General features: G+C 41.9%; 1 protein-coding gene across 9 annotated transcripts in view; it reads right to left on the reverse strand.

The window, feature by feature from the left end:
* The window catches only part of LOC134532816 (uncharacterized), a 237,678-nt gene that overhangs the window by 191,404 nt on the left and 24,322 nt on the right, over positions 1 to 21,952 (reverse strand). For all 9 annotated transcript variants that reach the window (XM_063369721.1, XM_063369720.1, XM_063369707.1 and 6 more), the window contains exon 2: positions 6,629 to 6,681. The gene's annotated coding sequence lies outside the window, so the exon portion shown is untranslated. The remainder of the gene's footprint in view (positions 1 to 6,628; positions 6,682 to 21,952) is intronic.

Raw genomic sequence — 21,952 nt, forward strand, 5'->3', positions numbered from 1 at the left:
GGCCCGTCACTTTCTCGCCCGAGCGACGACTCGCCAAGAGGTCTGGCGACGAGCGCGGACCTGCCGAGTGAAACCCGACTGTTTATGACGTGTCCTTTGGCACGGCGACACACACGCGAAATACATCGTAAATTTATTGTGTTATTTACTCACGTCTGGTCGACGAGGAAATTACACACGATTGCGTAAAATGAGGATGCAATTTACATGGAGTGATTTAGTATACCACAAAAAAAAAAGTACGTTGGATCGAGAGTTAATCCGAGGTCCGCGTCTCTTCACTCGGTGAATCAAAGAGAGATACGATCCGAAAACTCCATCTTGGTTTTAACAGTTTTTAGGCCATGCAAATCTTCTATCGTTTCATTTTTTCAATATTTGGCTTTGTTAAAGCATGGCATACAATTTAGTGGGATGCCTGGAGTTTATAGTAAATAACTGATGTAAATATTTTCTCCTGTGAAAAATCAGTATGTTTGGAAATCACTTAAAAAGTAATCTCTGCTTTGACGCAGGAACATTTTCAATATCAGACGTTGCAAAATTGTCATGAAGATTGTTGAAACCAATATGGCGCCTTTGGTTTTCTAATATCCCCGCCTTAAAGCGTCGTTGTTCAAGTCCTTTGATGCGAGACACACACATGCGCGGTGGCAGTGGTTGCCACCCAGGGACATGCTGCTGTTCGAGTCATCAGTCTGCCGACTGCTCGCCGCAACACTCCGGCCCCTCCCAACCGACGCGACGCGACAAGTCTATTTCAGTCGCGCTACGACTGCCACATCTGGATGTCTCGAAGCAAGTTGAACACATTGGATTTATTCTCTAACAAGGCAAGCATAAACTATATGCAAACAAACATTTATACTTTTGCTCACGACTATGACACTGCAAGCGCCTAACAATTAAATATTTGTAAATTAATCACAAATGCCTTGCCATTGACCGCCAAGCTTTCTGATCCCCGGTGACTACTTGTGCCTTCATTCAAATATTCTACTATTTTACTGAATCGACCAAGCCTGGAATGCTCGTGTCTGCAACATTTCTTTCATTACTGCTGCTAACAATGGGAAGGCACGACTTGGGAAATTCACTTCGCGATGAGGCTCGGTGTATTAGCAGCAGTAGTTATACCTTTAGGGTGTTCACCTTATAAAAAAAAAAAACTGGCCATCCAACTCCGAGAAAAGAAAAAGCATTTGAAAAATTAAGCACAATTTATATACTAATTACGTTTCCACTGGCCATCGGCTTAGTGGCATAGGTGATAACGTACTTGTTTCCTGTACAGTTGTTCGGGTTTCGATTCTCGCTGACGGTCACTTTTTTAATAATGCAATTTTTTTAATAGATAAACTGTTTACAAAATTAATAATTTTATTCTATTTATTAAAACATTTTTTATCAATTAGATATTAACTGATATTTATTTCACAGTAATAATTCAATCTTTCAAATGTAAAATGTTAATGTTATGATAATAATGGTTATAAATACAAATTCCAATTCACTTGTCATTAAAATGTAATTAAAAGTTTAAAATATTCCGTTAAAAAAGTTTCAATAATATTCTGTTGAAACCAGTTATGGCCTGATCCGAGCAGTTGCTTTTCTATCAATTTTTATAGTTTCTATTGAAAAGAGTAATGGGGTAATTTATTTTGCTTACCCCACTATTGTATATATATAATATTTCTACAGTTTGATCATTCTAATTTCTGTGCAAGCTATGAACAAAAGTGCGAGTTTATTCTTTAATGAATGAAGTATAATTTTCAACCGATCTACTTCAACAACGTTGCTCACGTAAACAATCTCTTTTATTAACAGTGTAAGATGCCAGAAAATGTTTTTGTTCCCAATGTTTTTATGATTATAATTCAATTTCTTGTTAAAATATATAATCAATATCTATTAATAAAAATACAACTTTTTTAATTGTAAGCACTATACCAATTATTATTTTATATTTGAACGATTAAATTATTGTAATTTAAATATCAATATCTAATAAAATCTTTTAATAAATAAAAGTACTTATATATAAAGTAATAATATTTGTAATCAGCAGAAGTGTAATTTTCAATTATTAAAAATAAAATAACCGTCAGCAAGAATCGATACCCGAGCCAGCCAATGAGCAAATAGTTGCTGTGTTGGTATATAGAGTCGCTTGACTACACTCTCCGACATTGTCTTGAATTTAAGGAAAACTTAACGGAAATGAAAAGTAAATCATGGAAACCTGGTACGTACCTTAGAAAAACGGATCTGATTTCCACCAAAAACGGAACTTTGCGTGTTTCTTGTAGCTTCGCGAGTCGAACACAAACCGAAGCTACACGACGAGTTCAAACCCGGCTAAGTTCGAAAATACTTGATCCGCTTGCAATTGGAACAATCACACCACCTTACCTTATATCCTGAATAAAACTGTGACACAAATCACCACAAATAGACGAAGAGACTATGTGGTCCTCAACATGCCAGAACAATACTACTGTTCAAATTCAGTGTTTGAACCGAATCTTCACTCTTAACTTCAAGTGAGTGTCTTGAGTGTCTAATAATCTTTCTGTTCCACTTCAAATACAAACCACTTAAAAACAATTATTTTACTTGATTTTTTTATATGCAAAGCTTCTTGCTGGCCACGAAAATGAAACTTATAAACTCACACTACAACTACAAAAACAATAAAGTAATACGTGAGGTGTTTTTCGAAATTTTCTGGCATTTTTTTACCGGCATTTTTCCGTAACTGCACGGAACATTTTTCTAACTATGAGTTACATTCCTTAGGTTGATGTTCGGACGATAACCAACATCAAAGGCTTCTTCATAATTTCAAATGTGTCGCACTAAACACTGCTTCTTCTTTTTATTACTTGTTCAGGTTCGCCAGCGGCGTGTCAAGAGAACTGTGGCTTATCACCAGCATAAAGCAGATGTATACGTGCTTCAAGTCTATGCTGCTACCGCATGACTTCAGGACATCCCGAATCCCCAATTACTAGAGACCTGCAAAATTCGCGGATTCATTGACCTCTAGGATAGACTCCACAGTCCTGTAAATACTCGCGGAAATGACACCTGTTCATTGGCTACTGACGCGTGAGACGTCTCAACTAGGCTGTCCGTAATTCGGCACTTTCTTGGTTTAGTGTTTCCCATTGGCTCACAGTTCCCCGGATAAAATGTGGGCCAATCGCAGAAGCGGTACGAAGGTATAGTTGTTCTGATGCTAGCCTATCGCGAAATGAATCCGCGAATTTTGCATGTCTCTACCAATTACTGAAAGAAAACGATTCACCATGAAATTTTTAATTCACTTAATAAAAGGCTTCCGACTAGGAACTGGAAAGGTTCGCGGGTTCAACGACCTCTGGGTTGATTTGCACAGTCCTCTACGTACTCGGGCAATAATTGCAATGTGTTTATTGGTTGTTGACATCAAGAGACGTTACTACTCCAGAATAAACTCAGGACCAACCACAAAAGCAGCAGGAAGGTAAACGCATTAGCATTCAAGCCTCACGTGGGATTAATCAGTCTCTATTTCCACAATACCTTGACAGAAATGCGATAAATCAACATATCCATAATTACAAAACGTCCACGATCTAGGCCTTAAAAATTTATTAGTTTTAGATTCCTAAGTTATGAAAATTCTAAAACGCAAAATAATTACCTTTTTAATAAGTGTTTATACAACTCAAAACATTTTAATTCAATGGTTTTGAAAATCTTAAAAGGCAAAATTTTTATTTCCACCCTACCACGAATTGGGAGCATGAATCATGTGGTAAATAGTTTGTATGTAGTATTTGTGGTGAGACTCTTTATTTTTTAGTATGCTTATCGTTCATAAATCAATACAAAATTTGTTTCACCTTAAACCCTGAGGAACCCAAGTCGCAAGTGTTTGGGAAAAGCCAACTTTTTATTCATATACGAATCATATCTTAAGAATAAAGAAGTAGCTTGGCTTCTGTGTTGTAGCCGCGTCCTTCGCGAATAATTCACCGACGTTTCAGTAGGTAACTTCTCCCTGATGATGCCGACTGCAATGTCGACCGAAACGTCGGTGAATTATTCGCCAAGGATGCGGCTACAACCCAGAATCCAAGCTACTTCAGACAATGACCGCGAAAGCCTGCGAACGTTGTTAAAAATAAAGAGTTATACGACAAAAGCTACGTACGACAATGCTCTTAATTCGTGCTAGCGATAAAAAAATATGTTTTATAATTAGAGACCCGGAAAATTCGCGGGTTCATTTCGTGTTATGCTAAAATTCAAATAATTATACCTTAGTGCTGCTTCTGTCATTGGTTCACTGTTAATCTGGAGGACTGAGGGCCAATTAGAGACCCTCACTCATTGAAGTGTCGAATCACAGGCCACCCAGTCGAGACGACTCACAAGTCAGCAGCCAAATGAACAGTTGGCATTTGCCAGAGTGTGTAGAGGATATTGGAGTCTATCCTGGAGGTCATTGAACCCGCGAATTTTCCGGGGGTCTATTTATAATATATTATTTATAAATGTATAGTTGTTAAATTGACAGTATTCATGTGCACTGATTTAAAACCACGAGTGAAAAGAGGAACTAAAGGAAGCACAATATGCGTCCCGCACGCCTCTGGCTCAGCGCGGGGCGTGCAGCGCCACTTACGGCCAGCGCCTCGGCCGCGCTCGCGATCCAGGGTCGGAAGATGGCGCCAATCGTTGCCATGGCTGGCCAATCCCCTCCTAGCACATGATGCATGCGACCCTCTTCCTGCATGGCTAATCCCAGCATGACTACGCGTATAGGCTTCGGCCTGAGACGCACACCTAGGTCCCTCCCTAACCCGGACCCCTCCAAATTCCACTTAGTTTTAGTTAGGTTAGGAAAAACAAAACAAAAAAAGGCATAACGTGCGACTCCGCCCACAAGGGTTGTCTAGGACTACGGACACAGCCAACTATCTGGTGAGCCAAGTTCTGATTGCGTGTACGGCGTGATCTGCTACCCACGCCCACGGGGCCCCCCGGGGCTTGAATGAGCGCCGGGTTATCAAAGAAAAATAAATACCTTGTTTGGTTGGTATAAAATACCACAAACAAAGAAAATAAAAATGTACAAGGCTCAAGAGCTACATTCTTTCTTTCTTTCTTTCCGCTCGCAAGGGTGACCCGACAGCGAGACTGCACGCCTGGTGAAATAACATGCGCGCATTCACACGAGCACGAACATTGCTGAATTAACGAATTAGGGCTTGTCTTGTGACTACTATCATTTGAGGGCTTTCCTGTACACATTTTATGATAACTCCCTTATATTTCGGGTTTCGTCTCCACAAATTACAAGTTTTCCAACAGTGAGAAAGTCAAGGTTAGACCCCGCCGGGACTAAATCCAGATTGCCTTGGTGAGTGGACGAGTACAGTCTGCCCCAGTGCAGAGTAAATGGCGACCACTGCTGCCAGATTGTAACCACCCAGCTTGTTAACATACATTTTTTTGTATTCCATTTTCAATAAATTTTAATGTTTTTTTTTTATATTTTAATATTTGTTGATTTATTTAGACCATAAATTTGTGCCTATTGGCGGTATTTTCATAGTTGTCATTCTGAAGAAAAAAATTACCAATTATTATTTTACAGGATAAAATATTTATTTGTTACAATAGGTCTCTAGTAATAACAAGGCATTCCATAAAATTACGTGATATGCTCAAAAAAGCCAAACGTTTTAGTATTAAATGTTAAAAAAAATTGTTGCCATATTCCATTACGCCATTAGAGAATTCTCTTGATGAATTACAACAGAAAAATGTATTTCCAAAATTCTCATTCCAAATATTACTTTACAAAATACAATATTTCAGATCCATTTTAATACATAGTTGTGTACAAAATATTTGTGCTGAGTGGTGAGTATCTGGCAAGGACATTGCTATTGGCAGAAATCGTGCGCTGGAAAGAGAAAGTAAATGCCCATTTAAAAGCACACTGCAATCTTGGGATGAGACGCGCAATAGTCTCGGTCCAATATTCTTGGAGAATGCGTCTGAAGAACGGCGCGACGTGACGCAGTGGTGAAACGCTGGACTCTATTTTGGGAAGTCCTGGGTTCGACTTCCAATCCCAGTCCACATCCAGCCACCCTGACTTCCTGTTTGCTGCTGTCTCCCGACGTTACTCCAGGCAAATGCTTGGATGGTTCCTCACTGCAGGCCACGGTCCCCTACTTGCATCGTGCGTCACTGTCTGCAATCACCTCGTTGCCGAGACGTTACAGGGGCGTAGCCATGGGAGGGGGGGGGTTTAGGGGTTCAACCCCCCCCCCTTAGTACCAAATATTTAATTAATTTCTTATTCATCACTCAAACAAATTTCATATTAAAATTAATAAAATTTTTACCATTACAATATTTAAATTTAAGTACCGAAAACTGCTAAAATAGCACTATTTTACACCTTAAAATCCAAATTTTCTCGGGGGAGGACCCCCGAACCCGCTTTAATACGGGGGGGGGGGGGGGCATGCTTCTTAACACCCCCCATACACAAATCCTGGCTACGCCACTGCGAGACGACACGCCAACTTGACAGAAAGAATGGACGTACACTGACCTGTAAGTATCTCCCAGTCCACGCAGTCTCTAGCCACGAATGCGGGTTCCCTCCTGCAACACACAAACACGGCACAAGTAATTCAACAGCACAAGCCATCACATACACGAGAGCGCCAACACGACTCCAGACACCGCCGTAGACCTACTTGTACAAAAAAAAAAACCTTTAACTGTAAATTTCGGCTGAATGTTAAGTCATTAAAAACCAAGAATAACTTTGATGCAAGTTTAATGGCGTTGACTATCTTCCTGACGGAACAAATCTGCCGCAACGTACATTGCGTTAAAAGATAAAACATTTCAAACGGTTTCTTTGTATTTAGTCTCTTTTTTTTTATTTATCGTAATAATTTATTTTTTTAATCGGCAGAAAGAGCGCTATCCTATCATAGATAAGAAGAGTATGAACTAGCTTCTCCAATGCACAATACAGAATGAATACAAAAATACTCTTAGGCCTATTGCAGAAAAAAAAATCAAGAGCTCAAATTTCGATTGAATCACGCGATTTCTCTCCAATATCGGTTATCAAATCGATATGAACAATATGATTTCATCCACTAACCTTGAAACGGGTTTCGCACATTAATTTCCCTTAACTAATAACATGTCATAATGCAGTCAGCATTAATGCTTATACAGACTCGCAATAGTCCTCAAAGCCTGCTGATCTTGCACTGAAATGCAATGAAATATTTTTTATTTATTTATCTCCCACTCACGTAAACTGCTACAAAGAAACTCTGCATCGTGTTTATACTTCAGTCGTCATCTTTAATACACGTATATCAATATCTCTTTCTCTTTAACTACCCTAATGCCCTACTCTAATACACATGCAAGACAATTCATGAAGGCAAATACTAAAATCAAACCACTAAATTACAACAGGAAATAGTAACATTCCCATGTAAAAAAAAAAGTGAAACGACCATCTGTAATGGTTAGAGACAGGAAAATTCAAGGATTAATTTCGTGATAGGCTGAAATTCAAACATGTGTACAATTCTGCTGGTTCTGCTAATGGCTCGCAGTTTAACTGGAGCTCTCTGGGCCAATGAGAGACTATCGACCAAAGAAGCGTAGAATCACAAGCTACCCAGTGGAGACGCCTCACAATTTAGTACCCAATTAACACGCGTGTTTACTTGAGAAATGCAAAGGATAATGGAGGCTATCCTAGAGGTCTTTGAATCCGCGAATTGTTCCGGTCCCTAGTAATGTTGAATGAACGGAGGAATGGAGGCCTTCCCACGCTGCCTCGGAGTGACGTCACCGCGCCGGGCCGCCAATTGGACGGCTCACTAGCGCCTTGCCCCCGCGGCACGCGACCTGTGACTCAGCGACGACCCCTCCTACCCCCTCCCCTTGGTCAGGCCACAGGGGTCCCTCAACCCGGCAGCTCCCGCCGCTGTCGGCGAGTCCACAGCGAACGGAACAGTATGTCCAAGAAAGAGTAACGCCGGATACAGAACCTTTTTATACACGGTATTTTTTTTTGCAAGTCTTCCAAGACATAACTATTTGGAAACCAGCTACCAAATTTTTTTTAAAGTAAATATTCAATTAGAATAATAAAAATTGTACCAAAACTAGTCAGTGTTTTTTTTTTAAACCAAAGGTTTACTGAAAAAATTTATTATTGACGTCCCCCAAATTACTATACACATGCATTTGCCGCATACGTTTCGTTTGTTCCACATCAATATGTTAGCAATCATTTACAATATTTTACTTATAGCATTACAATAAATGGACTTTTTGGCAACTTATAGTGAAATGAATTCTTTTGTAAAACGTATAAAATATTTTACCATGTACCTATGGTGAATTGCACATTACATGAGCTCTCTGAAAGACTGTCGTTAAGTCCAGGAGCACGATACTATAGCCTCTAAATCCGCGACTTTGCACACACGGAATCCGTCGCGCAGACTTCACTCCGTCGCTACAGCCAGGGCGCACGGAGTAATAAGTAGTGTAATAAGAATAAAAATCGGTGTGTTGTCCGCGCCTGAGGCAGGTTCGCCATGAACGGAAATAAAACTGGTTCTAAATGGGGCCACTGATCGACTCGAAGGAGAGACCTGTTCTTGAGGAAAGGATGAATGAGTGTAGCACCAAAAATGACTAGCCTGACACTTCACATTCACCTGGGAAGTAAACCGGGGATAAACCGTACTTAAAGGCAACAAGCCGTACATTGGAGTCTACATCTTGCACAGAACGGCACTGCGTAGAAACTTTTCTGATTGCAGCCACCCTGTTCAAATAATTCTGTGAATAAATCTCGGTGACCTCTGTCGACAAACTCACAAACATGTAACACGGATCGGACTTCTAGACGCTCTCATATATATATGGACTTTTGTATGTGTCTATGTATGTATGGAATTGATGAACTCGGACACTATTTGACCGATCGCCATGAAAGTTGGCACATCGAAGGGTTTTTTTTCTTCATGGAGAAGGTTTTTATGCTATCGATTTTTTGTTGTAACTCGCCGCTAAGTGGCGCTGCTCCGCATCAACTTTTACACCATTCAACGGATGTTTTTTTAGTACTCAATTTTGCCAAGAATATATATATATATATATATATATATATATATATATATGTGTGTGATTTTACAGATTTCCTTTCGACCACGGACTGCATAGAAAGTGTAACTGCACATAATATATTGTTACTAGAGGCGAGGCAACGAGACAGGCCAGGAGGCCCGACGCGCCAGAGGAGGCCCCGCCTCCCGGGAAGAGAGCACCCGTCACCCCGCTACATGGTGATCCGATTACAACGGCGCCTGTCTGTCCATCTCGACTGTTCGGCACGTCCCCGGAGCCCCGTCTGCGTGAAGTGGCGTAACTAGGACGCCATTGCTCTCGGAGCTTCGAGTGTTAAGTCGGGGATTCTGATGACGCGACACTTCGGAGAGCTACGAGACTCTTCCAGGGCGGGACTTGGCAGGTGACGGATGCCGGCCCGTGGACGTGAGAAAGGCTGGTGGTGATATCGGCGAATGTTCGGAGCGATGACAGAGTGAATTGAAGAGGGCGAGAAACCCCATTGGTAAGCGATAGCGGGCGACGAGCGGAGGACTTCGTGTGCGAAGACTGGTGCATCCAGAACTGCTGTGGGTGTGCGGCGGACGAGTGAGTAATGCGAAGCAGTGAGTTGCGACAGAGGTGAACGAGGAGACAAGCAGTAGTGGAAGACACTGTTGAGTCGTGCTCCAGTGGAGAGAGTGAAAAGTGGACCTGCGGCGGTGTGATCAATCCGTGGACTAATGCGGGATGTGTAATTATTAGTTAGTTAATAATATTTGTATTTTTTTATTAATTGCACTATCCTCTTAGTACCTATTTTGTCCCTACATGTAACATGTTGAAGTAAGTATTAATAACATAATATAAAAAATTAAATTATTATTATTATATAGGTACCTCTGAAAAAAAACTAGAATTTAAAAAGAATAAAGAAATAAAAGTGATTTACTGTTGACTTTTTAGTCATTTTTACAGGAAATGTAATCCTATTTTTGTAGAAATCGGATATCGTAATGAAGGGTGCATCGATAGGTCCAGTCTCGTCGTCAGCATGTTACGAATACGTAGCGGAAGGTCTTACTGTAAAAACAAACTGTCAAAATGTAGGAGATGATAAGGAAGAAGATGGGGGGGGGGGGAACGTTATTATATTTAGCCGTAGAGAACAACATATTCCCCTTGGAAAGAACTCCCATGAAATGTGCCTTATCGAAGAAAGGGGGTGGAACAACCTCAGCTCGCTAAGGGGGAGGACAATAACTCCGCGATCTCTCCTCATCCAACGAACGTGCTTCAGGCGTGCAAGGTCACCCGTCGGCGGGGCGCGGTCCCACAAAGCGCCAACACACTCAGCATTGTTCCGCGCCGGGAGACTGCTCAGCGAGACAATACCCACTGCAGGGTGTGCTGGGCACAGCACTGTCGTCTTTGTAGTCCAGTACGAGGGACAGCTTCGGATTACCGCCCGCCAGGTCGCGATCACAACCTTCTGTAGGTATATCAATAGTTGTTCGGCTGCGCGAGGGGCTCAAACCATGCGTGGGACTGAGGAAGAGGAAGAGGGGGAGGGGGAGGGGGAGGGGACCGAGGTTCTGTAGGTGCGGGTACGAATGTCCCAGTAGGGCGCCGCGGAAGGCACGCGATGGTTATCGCGGCGGCCGCGGCGCCGACACAAGAGCCCCCGCTGTGCGCGCGAACCACGGCCCGTCATTGTGCCGGCGCAACAGTGCGGGCCTCTCAACCCGCCCCTGGAATGCGACTAGAACCACCCCCACCACCCCACCCCCCATCATCCAACTCACACACGCAGCCTTCTTTTCCTACTCTTCCATGCCGCCAGGACTACTTGCGTGTCGAGCAAGATGGCGCACTCCAGAGGGCTCGTGTTGTAATCCCTGACTGCAGCTTTCTGTGGTTGACCGAGATCCCTCCGGGCAAGTTCCTTACGACAAGGCGTGGCTGATTCCTGTTGCAACAGTCCTGTCCTGTGGAGTTGCTTCTTCCGTCTCTGGTGACCTCCTGTCGACGAGATGTCAAGCCCGAGTAAAATATATATATATATATATATATATATATATAATTTATGATCAATTAAAAATAAACCAATAAAGTAACTTCTGATTTATGTGGTATTTGCGTTTTTATCTAGTTCAAATGAAGTGCACAAAAGCCAAAATATCTCAGAAATAAGTATGCAATCAATGTGTAAACAACATCCACGTGACCTCAGTCCCACACTAACTACAAGAGTAGAGACAGACTATTCGCCGCGAGCTCGCACCGAGGACCAATGGACGTCCCCGCGCCCGCTGCGCCTTCCGGGGGAGGGACTACACGCCTCGCCTCCAGAGACGGTCAAGGGACAATCACAGCGCTCACCGCAGAAGACAGACATCGGGAGTCGAACCCGGGTCCGCCCGAATGCACGTTCAGTGTCTCGCCGGTCGGTCCTGGGAGGAGGTGCTGTGGTGATAGCAGGGGATACGGGCTCAGACTTGTTGCCTAATCAGGCAACACCGCCGCAGGGTAAGCTGCAACTGTACTGTCATCATAGCCGTTGCGGGTCTCGAGGTCCGAATGCCAGATCCGGGCATCGAACCGCGGGCCCGCGTAGAGTTCCAGGCCGCGGATTGCCGCCCACTACCTCTAGTTGTGAAAATAGATATTAGGTTTTAATGGTGATGTAGATAACGGATGTTTGGTGGCCCTGAGGTGTTGTGAGTTGGGTGGTTTGACGGGGTTGCAAGTGCTCGCGGTTAGTGGCCCTAGAGAATCCTTTAAACGCGTGGTATCGGGTACTGCTTACTCAGAAGACCCTGCATGTTTACTTTCTTAAATAAAGAGAGGAAAAAAAAGGGAAACTATGTTGGAATAAGAGGATAACTCTTTATTGGGACTATGGACAGTTGCGTGGGATTTTAAATGAAGTGTGAAATATTTTAACAGGAAATAATGACTTTTAGTCATTAAAATTAAAATGATGCGTTGGAATCCGAAATATTTTATAACGTCATTTACTTTATTCGAAAAATTATCATCAATTTAAAAAATTTCAAGTTTTATACTTCCTAGCATTATCAGCATGATCAATCTTTCCCAAGAGCCGTCCTTGACACGTGGGGGATCAGCAATTCTTACTCGGAGCTTCGTAAATTTATAATCACGTAAAAAGAAGACCGTACCGTTACCCCTTGCACCAGAATTTATTTAGTTGCCTATATTTGGTATTTTAGTCCGTACATAATTCGGCCACTCCAATACAACATTTTTCTAAGTAGCGTATTTTTTTTTTTGTATTTAGTAAGTGCAACAAAACAATGCGACTTCACTAATACCTACGTAATGCGGCAAACTGGTACAGTATGTCTTACTGTAAGCGCCATTTGCAGAGCAAGTAAGCGTACAACCAATTACACCAAGGACAACTGTTGATGGTTCTAAGTTCGCGATGGTATAATAATCGCAACAACAACACTCACCAATAACTTCCTCGTACCTAAGGCCGAAAGAAGCAGTGAGTAGTTTCTGAAACATCCTGTAGTCGCGTACCGCCGCGGTCATCATGTTGCGTCCGAGCGAACAAGACGTCTCGAGCGTCGGCGGCGGCGAAAAACAACAGACAATTTGCGGCCAAACAACACGCGCAAAAAAAAAAAAAAGAGAGAGAGAGAGAGAGAGAGAGGCATAAAATGTTGCAGTTTCTTTGTCTGGACTTGCTGTGCGCTGATACAGATGATCATTCCGACAAGTCGTAAACAACGAACTGAATCACGTCTTCACAAGGGCGAGTGTATTTGCACACGTTCACAGCTATTGGCTACACTGCAGCTATCATAGCATTGCATCACCCAGTAAATGGTGAAATTTGACTTGAGCAAAACCAGTTAACCAAAGTAGATTATTATTATAAAGTTCAGCTTAGCACGTGATCAGCAAATAAAGCCAGGTTTTATTTTTTAGTTATGTTTTTTGTATTGTTTCTTTTTCCCTACTTACTTTGTAATGAGCCCATTGCGTTTATTTTACTTGGTATTATAATTAGATATCAATGAATTCAACATAAGTTTTAATTTAAGATTTCATTAAATATTCAGCAATAATAAGTGTTACAGCTTGGTGGAACGGAAGACTTGAAAAGAAGCAGCGGCGGGATGAGGGAAGTCCTGCTGGCGGCTCGCGAGGGCTGTAGGGCCAGCCTCGCCGGAGCTACTGTGCCAGCCAGGGTGACCGACCCGTCTCTTTCTTCCCTTCTGGCCAATGGGGAAGCTGCATCTCGAGACCGGTCGAATATTAAATTTAGAACCGTTAGCCAAAACATAGAACAAATAATTATGATTCAAGAAATTCATGTGACAATGTATAAATGTCGCAGTTTTTAAGAATTCGAATAGATCGCGATAAACATAAATTTAGGCTGTGGTGGCCGGGGCTTGGATGTCCGATGAGTGCTGGTTGGTGGCCCGGGAGAGGCCAGGGCACTGAACTAGCCTCCTGAGGGACGATGTGCGGGTAAGAATCGAGTGTCTCGATACCGCCTTGAAGGCGTACTGACGCGTCCGGCCTTCGAAAGGTCACGGCACAGCTGAGTGTTCGATTCAGTTTCGCGGCCAGAAGCGTAAATGCCGACCCCGGGGAATGGCATCGGCCAGTTGAGCATACGAGATAGTGATTTACGATGGGATTCAAAAATAAAAATAGAAATAATTATTTCAATTTAGTCATAAATATAACCTTAGCAGCCAAGTTTTATGAGCAGACATTTTTCATTCAGTTGGTGTTTCATTTGTCTGAACTCGCAACCACAGTTCAGTGACTTTGCCCTATCCTAGCCGGAGCAACGTGTAGAACAGAGCAAGGGACGTAAATGACGGCTTTCCCTTGTAGGACTTTGAATAATCCCTTGAGTGAAGGAACTGGAAAAATTCCCGTGTCCAGCGACCCCCAGGGTTTACTGCACAGTACTGTGCGTACTTGGACGATTATTACCTATCTCGTTCATAGGTTGACATTGTGAGACGTTACTACTTTTTTGCCCGTAATTTCATTTTTTGAGCAACTGTCACTGGCGCAGAGTCCAGATAAACTGAGGGCCACCGCAAAAGTAGAGCCTATCATGGAATGAATCCGCGAATTTTTCAGGTCCATACGTTATTTGCAATCCTCTGTTTGTTGCATGATGTGTATTTTGATACAGATATGTTCGGCTTGCTTTGTACTTAAAACAGACAATGTCTAGATTTGGTGAAAATTTTCGTCAATAAAGTATTTATGTTCAAGCTACAACAAGGAAATCACATTGGAGGAAGTTTTCATGTTTGCGGAAATTTTTCACGCACAAAAATAAATAAAACTTTCGTAGAAAGTTTGTTGCGAAACAACGCCTCTGACCTATCAACATGATTCTTTTAAGCTCAAGTTACACATACAGAAAGAAGTCTTCTCATTACTACGTGGAAATAAAAGATGACATAGGTATAACAGACATCAATAATTTACTCCTGGAATTTTTTTTAAATATATTTTTTCATCTTATGGAAGGAGGTTCATGAAAAACAGGCTCTTCTGTGAAAGCTTCGACAGAGTCGTTGACTGGCCACGCTCTTCCCACAGTTTACGGCTTGTTTCCGGCACTCCCAGCCCCGCCAGCCCACACTCGCGTCCCACGATCCGAGAGAGCCATCTCTTCTCGGGTCGGAGATGCGCGCAGAGCTTCTCTGACTGCGAAGTAACTCTGTCGACTCGTCTTCGCACAAAATATAATTCATACGCCATGACCACTGCACAGTTTCAGAGGACTATGTACCTTGACATCAAACGATGGGCAGAGCTTTGGTAAAACATGTTTTATTAAAAAAAAATTAAATCACATATTATATTCTGTTGATATTCATCTCGTTTCGTATTTTAAATAAGTAATTTTCCATGTAAAAACGTAAAAAAAAATGGAATGACAGGAAATGAGTCACAGTGCAGATTACCTTGTTCCGTTGCAGCATATAAAAAGCATCAGGCAAAGGGAATATATATCTACAATACCACATTTTCTTTTGAAAAGAAACAACTTTTAAAAACATGGGCACCATGATAAAAATCACCGCAAAGAAAAGTTCTATATCGTTTTCCCTAAACAAATTCTTAATTATTAGCCTTAAAGAAGCAAGTGCGGTGTCGTTTCTTAGCATATGTGTGTGTGTGTCTATATATATATATGTATATATATAGTCAGCTCGTTGATATGACCTTGAATTTGTGGTGCTCGCGTAAGGGGACAAAACTGGTACACTCTCTGTCTTTTCCGTCCAGTGTAACTCCCGAGCCAGACGTGGTATAGCGCGGTGATTCGGGCGTCGAGATCTGTCGACTTAGCTACCAAGTGTACGTCGGGCAGTGTTTGTAAAGCATCAGCACGGCGGCCCAGCAGCGGGGGGAGGACGGACGACGGACGACGGCGGGCCGAGCGCTCCGGCCTGCGGGGTGCCGGGGCAGTAACTTGATATTCGACAGGTGTCCTCCCGCAGGAAGCGCGCGTCTCGCCCGAAACACCGCGCGCACACCAACACACGCGCGCGGCCCTTTGTCCTTTTGCCCTCCTCGACCGCGACCGGCTCACGGCGTCGCCAGCACATTCCGCGTTTACTTTCCGCATTGCACAGGCAGCCTTCCCAGGGCCACAACTAGTTGGGGGGGGGGGGGGGGGGGGGTGGTAAGCGGGGCATACGCCCCGGGCGCAAAGCTGTGGGGGCGCCGAAATAGCTTGCATTGTAATTCATTCCTACTACAACTGGTATATGGTAAAAAGTTTTTTAACTTGCATGCCAAGAATGTCTAATATGATTTACAATATAACGTCTAAACATAGCACCATTTTTCCGTGGGAGGGCCCCCGGACCCCCCCGCTTTATTGATGTGGTATGTGCAAAAAAAGAGGGGGGGGGGGGCATGAATCCATTCATGCCCCGGGTGCCAGAGACTCTATTTGCGGTCCTGAGCCTTCCATCGGGGGGGAAATGCCCTTCACTATACGTACATTCGTTCCAACTTTCTGTAACTTTCCATCACGCAACCAAACTGAAATATCAGAAGATGGAAAAATAACTGGTCATTTGTCTACGCCCCAATAGGGATATCTACAATGTACGATTTCTTAGTGACTCAGAAACTACTCAAGCAATTTAGACTATATATATATATGTATATATATATATATAGGTGTGTGTGTGTGTGTGTGTGTGTGTGTCAATAAAGATATTAAAGCCAACTGCAACAACTTCAATATAATCAGCTTTAATACCGTAAGTTATCTAAAAGAGAATTCTTAAAAAAATCAAACATAGTTTTAATATTTTCTTAATTATTTTTAACGATAGTGAATAAGAATAAATTATTCTGTATATTATTATTTGTTATTTTACATGTAGGTATAAATATATGTGTTACATACCTACACACAAAAAAAAACATACACATGGTGGAGTGCAACACAGTATTTTTTTTTCTTAGATGAAAATATTTTTAAACCTTTCAACAAACTGCTGTGGACACATTGTGGATTAGTTCCAACTGGAACTCTTCGTTCGTCTTTCATAATTTGTTTACACCTTGTACTGGAGGTAATAAAAGTACAGCACTGGTTGATATTTCAAATATAAAATTAATAATTATTATAAAATACTAACCTCATAACTTCCTTAAATAATCGCTTGTTTTTCTAGATAGTTTGGTGTTGATATAGCATAAAATTAAGAAAATTATATCAATCGATATTTGTTTTTAGTAATGAACAGACAAATTACATGCTTTAAAATATATATTACTGTACATTATTTATGAAATAGCTTTTATGACGAAAATAAACATTTACTCATACTGATCAATTCATTTCTTTATGTACTTGGTACTCGGTCACGCGACTTGTATTGTATTGTAATATGTACGCCAAGACAGATCGTAAAACGCAAACTCCGAAAAGACGTCATAGATGCTGTTACGTTACGGTTTCGTAAACAAAAGGTGGCGACTGGATCACGGCCCGTGACGCTCAGAGCGTGGTGGGGAAAGAGAGACGTTGAAGGACGTTCCCAGGCGGGACGTGTCGACACAGGCGGAGCTGCAAGCAACACGGCCCGGACAGTCGGTGCACACACACGGCCCAAGGACCCTCTCTAGCGTCTCTAGCTGACTACTGCTGTCCGCTGCCTTCCAAACAAGTCCATTTACCGTGCACGACCTGAACAGGCACTTCTGGATCACCTCTGCGCGGGCAGCAGTAGTTGCATTGTTTTCGATTTAGAACATCCATGCTACCGAAATAAAACCGAGAACTAATTTTTTGATGCTATAAAATGTTTTGGATGTGTAAATAAAAAGAATAAATTTTGCAGTTATATATAAATTCGGCCATAACTCTACATCAAACCATTTGGTATGTCATTCTCAAAATTCTACCTCTGATTGAATGAACCCCTATTTTTTCTCTGTAATACATTAACATAAATAACAGTAAAATTATAAAAACTACGATAAAAAAATCCGAAGTAAAACAATAAAAATTATAACGACGGTCACTTTACACTGTATGTAATAACTTCCATAGTCTGCACTTTTCATTGTAAAGTCAGATTGTGGACAGCATGAGAGCTAGTGAGTCTCGTCTAAGAAGCTGCAGGAGTTCTCAAGTTAACTGGACACATTTCAGACAAGCAATAGACAATTAGATTTACAAAACTGGATATTTCACTTGGTTTCCTTTATGTAGACTACTTTTTTTTTTTTTTTTTAAATTTCAGTCAATTAATTCATCTGCATAGACGTGACTTCCAGTTAGCAATGCGACGGACAAGTGCCCGTGAGACACTTCACGAGCAGCAAAGGAAGGACGCACGCAAGTGAACAGCAAGTACTGTCGATCGTCAAGAGAAACAAAATTGCGACGGTGCAAAGTAGAATCTGGTTCGTTTGCTATTTCATCCCATGCACTGGCGTTTCTGACGCCATGCTAATGTTCACTGACTGTACCTTCACAGGTGGCCACAGCCGCGCACCGCTTCTATCGATCGTTCACGTGCCACAAAACTTATGGAGAAAAAAAAAATTCTAGTTTGAGATTAACAGTACACGTGCTCACGAAAGAGAAAACCATAAACACGGTAGCGGATCGGAACTTCGGAGCCAGTAGCTCGGAAGTTAGTCCCCGGGCGTACGCCGAGACGAGTCGATCCGATCAAGACCCTGCCACATTCGCGCGGTCGCGTCTGTCTGATGCGTCTGAGCTGATGGATGCACATGGAGCGGATCCGTCTGACTGGAGCTGGAGATGTCACACCGCTCCATCTGCATCTGACGTCATGAACAAAATTCGCCAATCAGAAGCATGATGGGTAGGTACAAACAAACAGTGAAACCGCTCGAACATAGTTTCTTCCCAATCAAAAATAATTTTAGGCAATGTTTTAATTCGTCTTGGGCACTATTAAGTTGAATTTTCATTTTATTTCGTTCGTTCCTTTGAAACATAAAATGAAGTACAAGTAAATTAAAAAAAAAAAGTGTGCAGGTTCGGCCCAAATGCGTACTAATTTATCAGTATAGTTTTAATATATGGATCGAAATTGCATTAAAATACATTTTTATTGGTTTTTAGATTGCCTAAAACTGTCGAGGAAAGCCAAGATAATTATCTAAAGCAATCTACCGTGCTGCCCTCTGTGTTTCATCTTGTGAACCAGAAGAACCGGACAAGTGAATGTGGCAAGGCCTCAAAGCGTACATAATCTGACCAACGCCTTGTGTTTGATAGCTAGCGTGAGTTGTTTCCAAGGCCGGGAACAGCACGCAAGCTACAAAAAAGGGCGCGCCAGTGTTGGAGCGTTTAGAAAGTTGAATCCAAATCTAACAAAAAAAAAAATCGCTCCCATCATTTCAATTTCATTTCATTTGACGTTTAGCTACGGTTCGCATAGTGGTGGGGGAAATAACTAGTACTTAAAGAACAACGTGTGAAATGACCGGCCTTGCGAGGCAATACTCTAGGCGAGCAGCGTACATTGGCGTGACCACAAAAAACAGCCTTCGTCTTTAAAAGGTTGTGAAACTATGAAGACATCACGAGAACATGTTTTGGTTGTATACACAGGATGTCTACAAATACCTGCCGAAACATTTTACGACGTTTTCAGGACCTTCAATTAAATACAATTTTCTTTCGGCTTCTAGATTCACTAGGTCGTTTTATATAAAAGAATGTCCCAGTTTCAATGGTATAATACAACAGTTTAATTTAGACAAATCATACATCAAATTGAAGGTAAACTAACCTAGTTTTCCTTACAGATGTCCAATATGCGCACCATTAGATATACGGTACACATCCAACTTATAAAGTCCAATTCTTCCCACACTTTGCTTAACACATTCGGAGTAATGGAAGCAATAGCTTCTTCAATTCCGTGTCTCAACTCTGGCAAATCATTAGGTAACGGTGGAACGTAGACACAATCTCTATAAAGCCTCAAAGGAAAAAAATCGCATGGCGTTATGTCAGGTGAACGTAAGGCCAGTGAAAAAGAGCTCTGTCATCTCGACCATTACGACCAATCCAACTGTCAGGGTCTTAGACGTTCAACCACTCTCGTACAAAGAGATTCCAATGAGGTGGGCTGAAATTACAAATTTACTCTTAGCAAATTACAGAACGCAAAACGCTTTACGCTCAGGAGTCAACATTTTGCGTAGGTGGCGCTGCAGGCGAGAAAACAACAAAATTCTATAACGCTTACAGTTGTTACTATTAAGAATTACAACTGGGACATTCGTTTATCGACAAATTGCATAATAAGCAAAATCAAACATAATAGGAAATAGATCGTGTATTACTTAGAACGTGCCGATTCTTATGTAAGAAAGCTAAATAAACACTTTCTATGGATGGGTTCCACGTTATTTATTGACAGTCTCAAAATATCAATATTTAAAGTGCAAATGCAAAATGAAGCGAGGCACGTTGGCAAAAGGCTGCAGGAAATTAAAGGTCAATATTCACTTCGGGACCTACATGTCCTGTATAGACATCCTGCTAAAAGTGAGCATCCTGAAACGTTTATCAGCATCGCTTTAAAAAGTCACACAGGTCACTGACGCAAGAAAAGTTAGCATCAGAAGAAACCAAATATGATAGTACTTAATGTCTCAAAAAAGATCTTGCCAACTGATGTGCTGGTGTAAAAGTGGAGATATTAATTGCGTGCCGAAACAGACGCCAGTATCAGACAACAAAAGACCATGTTGAAGCAAGAAAATAATGACTTTTCTAGACCCTCCTAGTCCTTATTACCTATGGCGGGGATGGAACCAACCGAAAGCCTGTGAAAGAATGGGGTGTAGACATAAATGTACAAAATATGTTAACATTTATCTGTGGACAAATGGAAGACACGTCGAAATTCCTACAATGCAGACATAACGAATGTTTGATAAGGTGGAGCCCGGAATATATATATATATAGGTATATATATATATATATATATATATATATAGGTATATATATATATAATTTTACAAATAGCACATGCTGTAAGAAAAATTACTGAAGCAAGAAGTACATAAAGTGCTACCCCATTATTACTTTTATACGCCTGGATTCTGGTTACTCAGACGTAATTAATCACAATTCCTTTTTTCAGTCTCTGATATATGTATATATATTATTTTAATACGGTATCAACTTTTACATAGGCTGCAAGGAACAGTTTATATAGGCTTACGGTAGAGAGGAAAAGGATTGTAAAAGGGGAGTGGTCATAAATTGCTTTTGAGACAACAAAGTTTACAACCAACTAATATTGTAAACAAAAGATACATAACTTTATTTTCAAACAGAGCAATCTAACCCTTTAACCCTTCAAAAATATATAAAAAAATAATCCATTTTTATTTGTACCTATTTAATTATAATTTCGTAACGAATATTCTTAGGAATCTATATTGTATTTTAAGCAAAGTTAAATGAATATGCTGCCCGGTAGTCTACTAAAGAGCTGCCAAAGTGGGTAGGTATCCATTTGCTTCAAAGGTTCTACTTAAGCATAACATGAAATACAGCCAACAAGAGGACGTGACATAACAATTGTGTAAACCATGCGGGTGACTCCGAAAAATCAAAACAGCATAATCCGGCCTGCGGACAGCTCTTACTGCGCACATATGTAAATGGCTACGAACGTGGGAGGCCAGAGCGCGACGCGCGCCAGGTGCCTGTCGACTCCGCATGGCCACTGACATCACGTGTGCGTACCATCGGGGATTATAGCGACCCGGCCTCGCCACACATCCCTCGGGCCCATCTTCATCGGCGCTGTTATATATCCCCTAACTGACTGCGAATTCCGCGTGGAGTGACGTGAATAAGCGCCGTTATTCTGGATGCTTCGAGCGTCGGGTCAGCCCGGGATGACGCGACACGTCACAACAACTCCAGTCGGTTCCAGAAAGACTTCCAAGGGTATAAAAGCGGCGATGCCGGCCTCCGCAGGGGTTCCGAAAGTTCAACAGGCGAGTGGAGTGAGGTGCGAGTTCAGCGAGGAGGGTGACAGAGACACCCCCCCTTTCGCGAACGCGGCAGGCGCGGAGCGACGGGACCGTGCGGGTCTGACCGAGTGACGCGAGACTGTGTGTGGACAGGCGCGAGGTAAGGGGCGAACCACTGTTGAGCCTAGCTCCAGTGAGGAGTGTAAACTGTGGACTGGACCCATACTTAGTGATTAATGAACATACATTTTT

Source organism: Bacillus rossius, chromosome 6 (assembly GCF_032445375.1).
Source record: "Bacillus rossius redtenbacheri isolate Brsri chromosome 6, Brsri_v3, whole genome shotgun sequence".
In the NCBI taxonomy this organism is placed as follows: domain Eukaryota; kingdom Metazoa; phylum Arthropoda; class Insecta; order Phasmatodea; family Bacillidae; genus Bacillus; species Bacillus rossius.